The sequence below is a fragment of the Amphiura filiformis genome, chromosome 9 (assembly GCF_039555335.1).
Source record: "Amphiura filiformis chromosome 9, Afil_fr2py, whole genome shotgun sequence".
NCBI classification, from domain to species: Eukaryota; Metazoa; Echinodermata; class Ophiuroidea; order Amphilepidida; family Amphiuridae; genus Amphiura; species Amphiura filiformis.
Genome location: NC_092636.1, coordinates 34,372,746 through 34,377,152, shown reverse-complemented (window position 1 = coordinate 34,377,152; position 4,407 = coordinate 34,372,746). Strand labels below are relative to the sequence as shown.

General features: G+C 38.9%; 1 long non-coding RNA gene across 1 annotated transcript; it reads left to right on the top strand.

The window, feature by feature from the left end:
* The first annotated feature begins 877 nt into the window (after positions 1 to 877).
* On the top strand, positions 878 to 3,854 carry LOC140160307 (uncharacterized). Its single transcript, XR_011859935.1, has 3 exons — positions 878 to 1,184; positions 2,254 to 2,326; positions 3,545 to 3,854. It is a non-coding gene; the product is annotated as an uncharacterized lncRNA (long non-coding RNA).
* The last annotated feature ends 553 nt before the right edge of the window (positions 3,855 to 4,407 follow it).

The window sequence follows — 4,407 nt, the reverse complement described above, 5'->3', positions numbered from 1 at the left end:
TTTATGTTTGTCTTGTTTGTGCACTTTGTCTGTCTTATAATTGTTTGTTTTATGTTAATGTTTTTGTTTCATGTTTTATGTCCTGTTTTATGTATGTTTTGTGTTTGTGTCTATCTTGTATTGTTTATGTTGTGTTTAAGTGCAAGGTATAGGGAAGTGGCAGGGGGGAGAGGGTGCGCATAGCTGTATTATTTTATATGTACTAACATTTCTATTCTGGTTTTTTTAGGGGTGTGCGTGTTTGTTTGTTTCAGATGGCTTGTGGAGACGGAATTGGAGTTACGACAGAAGAGGACTCAATATATGGTCAGTATTTTGCTTTCTGTATTTTTTGTATGTGTTTGTGTTGTCCTTGTGGAGTGGAGGATGATGAGGAGTGGAGAATTATGAGGAGTGGAGGGGGATGAGGAATGGAGGGGGATGAGGAGTGGAGGAGGATGTGGAGTGGAGGAGGAGGAGGAAGCGAAGGAGGATAGTAGGAGCATTTTACTTGAATTGCTGAGTATGAAGCCCACTCTATGTCGACTTCCTGAGCCTTTACAGCTTACATAATGCGTAGATAACATCCTTGCTGTTCATCATGCTTGTAAGAAATACTTAAGTGAGTAAATCTATATATTGATAGGGATTTCAGTGTCTGGTATCTGGTTAGGCTAGGTTTAGAGATAGGGTTAGGGCCAGGGGATAGGGTTAGATGTGGGGTTAGGGCTAGGGTTAGAGGTAGGGGAGGGTTAGAACTAGGATTATGGCCAGGGTTGTGGTTAGGTTAGAGATACCAGCCTGCATTTTTGCATCAGTACATAGAACCTACTCATGAGAAGCATTTAGTGCAAACACGGTGTTTTGTTTGTCTTCAGAAAGTGGTCAAATGCTTGGTGGTTGGAGCATTCTGTTCCTGTTTTCATTGCATTTTTACTGACACTCTTTTTTTTCGTAAGTGATTTTATTCTGTCAGATCATAGTTTTGCTAAATCAATGAAGGTTGCTTAAACGAGAAACAAACAATGAGCTGTACAACACAAAGACCACTAACCAGGACCATTCAAGAAAAGTAGATGGATTAGCAACATACTTCAGGATGAGCCCTCAGGACGAACTACTTAACATCTATGCCTAAATCCCAACCCACTGGGCCACCATAAATGAGGCCAGCTGGATTTAATGAGACAGGACACCACTACCAGGTAAGTACTTACAGCACTGACAAAACACCAAATTTCATTAATTTCCCGACTTCATAAAAAGAACTCTCTTACCACTTACTTATATAATTTAACCCCTTAAAACTTGTATTTGCCTATGATCCATCATCCTTACCAATCCAAGCACTGTTATGTGTGATTTTGAATAATTGAATTTATGTTTAATTAAATTGATATTTTGTAAACATTTAGTTTCTTAATTTGAATCTGATATGAAAGCAACAGCAAAACTAGTTTGGAAAATATTTTCAGAAAAATTGAACTAGCACATACAACTCATATAATCAAATAAACATCTAAAAAAAGTAACTACCCCCCCCCCCTTAAATAATGACCATTGTTCAAAAACGGGTGATTGTATTACAAATCTGTAAAATGCGTTGGAAGCAGAATTTATTTCTGCACATTTTGTCGCCTCATTTGCAGCAATCGACTAAATATTGACGTCACAGCGTACATTTAAATCCATGCAACCCAAGATTTGAAAGTTGTACCGTAAATTGTATTGATTTTGTATTCGGTGTTATGGAAGGAAATCTGTGTAATGATATCTGAGTGTTTTGTTTTGTAAAAATTTGTATGTAAATTGTGCAACTTTCAAATCTGGACCTCACTACATTAAATTGACCGGTGTTTTATTGTTTTCTGGGCTATGGTATCAAATGAGGTGTCAAAATGCGAAGAAATAAATTCTGCTTCCAACGCATTTCACAGATTTGTAATACAATGGCCCTTTTTGAATAATGGCCATTATTTAAGGGGGGGTTAGTTACTTTTTTTGAGATGTTTATATTTTAGTTATATATTATAGTTTGCTGTATTTTGTTTGACCCCAGTGGAGGCACTATGGGGAGGGGGCAAGAGGGCATTTGTCCCTCCAAATATTTCCACCTTTAGTGGCAATTTTGCACACACTTTGTTGATTTTGCACACCCTGAAATCCACTTTTCCCCCCATGCCCCCTCCGAAAACAAATCCTGGTGCCGCCATTGTTGACCCCTGAGCACAATTTATCACTGACCCATAACAATACCCATTTTCCTTATTGCAGCTTATTACTACAGCAAGCATGTGATGGCAAATGTTACCATGGTTACCATGACAAGTATCTTCGGAATTACCTGGTAAGGGACCGATCGTTATTTACGGCAGGGGGGGGGGATGGGTGTTTTGGCAAAAATATCAACAACAAATTTCGCGTTCCCCCCTCGCGTCCGCTCAAAATTTTCGCGTTCCCCTTGTTTTCCCAATTTTCTCCATTTAAAATTTAACAATCCCCCTCCTGGTTCAACTAAAAATGTCAGGTCCCCCCTCAAAACCACAAAAAAATTTTGTGTTCCCCCCTAAATTTACCCATTCCCCCTCTGCCATAAATAACGATCGCTCCCTAAGCATTGGCTAATAAATGATACTAGGCGATCACATGTATTTGGCGGTTCTCACCTGTCGCGAATGTACATACCAAGTTTCATGCCCATACAACAGTTTATACTAATTTGACTTCAGATGACCCCAAATGACCTTCCAAAAATTTGGCTCCAAATCTTGACTGTACCCACCAAGTTTCATGCCCATATGCTAATTTTGACCTTCCAAAAAATTGGCTGTACCCGCCGTTTCATGCCCATGGCAGTTTTTTTACTCATTTGACCTCAGATGACCCCTGATGTCAATCGAGTGACCTTGGCCCACTAACCAAAACACTTATTCTGTCTCGGGCCAAATTGCGCCCACCCCCCCCAAATTTGAGGAAAGTGATATATTAATCTATTATTATTAATGATTAAGAGTAGTATTTTTCTTATTATTTGACCAGACCAGTTATATTTGCCTATTTCTCAAGTTGAGAAAAATAGGTTTTTGCATAATTTTTTTCCTTTCACATAAAATGGTGATACTTTGAGTACACTAGTAAATATATACCGTAAAGATTCGCTTTATGTCGCACATGGGCTCATAGGTAAATTTTATGTCTAAATAGTGAACTCCCACATCTGAAAATCCCAACAAGAATTAAGGGTTGGTGCCCTTATTTGCTGGTGGGATCTTTATAGGAGAGCACATTTAGCTTGTGTCTAAAATTCCAGTTATGTCAAGGGAGCCCATATATCTGCGCCATTAGGCAAATCTTTACAGTAGCTATGCTCCTCTTAGCTTCAAATTAAACCAACCAGAAGTTAACTCCCACAGTAAAGGATATCGATACGACTTACTGGTCCAGCTAAATTGACCATAATGGAGACATGAAGGAACCCAGTCACAGACTGGAATATTGCACCCAAATATGTCTTACATTATTTGTCCTTTCGAATAATCACTCGCTTGTTTACTTTGTTTTTCAGTGTTTTGGTATCTGATTGCGCCTGGTCTATCTCTAGTTCTTGCAGTCAACCATGCACCCACCTGCCACAGCAAAACCTATCAAATGTTACAAGCATTTAAGGACTGCTTCAAAAAACACCCAAGAACAATATCTCCTTGGAACACTGGATCATAATGACAAAAATAGCTGTAATTCACTTTCAACTTGATTATTAATTGACATAACTACATGTGCACGTCCATGTATCATGACTCCTAAGGGGGCTGGCATTTTCTTCGGATGGGGGGGGTCCCAAATTTACAAAAGGTCAGCGTCAATAAAATTGCGACCCCTCTCTATTTCGTCAACAAATAAATTATGACCCCCCATCACCGATACACCTTACCCCTTAAACAGGCTAAAATTGAAATCAGTCTTTTTGAATAAAATAAACACACTATCTGTGGTCATCTCGTGACTCCCTACATTTTAGTCATCCAGAAATTTATGACCCGCCCCTGTATATTTGGGACCCCCCCCCCTTCCGAAGAAAATACCAGCCCCCTAACCCCAAGAAGAACAATATTGCCACTGGTATATATAAGCTACTTACTGCTAAGGGTGTGGATACTGGTCATCTGATCATTTTGCTGCCATTGTAAATTGTATTTTATCTAAATGTTATAATGGGATGCAGCAAATCAAAAGGGGGACTTCGCGGCAAAATGCTTTTCAAGATATAGATTAAAATAGACAGATAAAATATGAATGCTTTGAGCCTTTGATTAATTTTAGCAAATCAGGTGTCATTTTAAAGCTTGCAAATGCATTCAAAGCAGAATACTGAACTCAAAATTGACCTCACCTGCAAAGTCCTCACTTTTTATGGGCTGCATCACATAT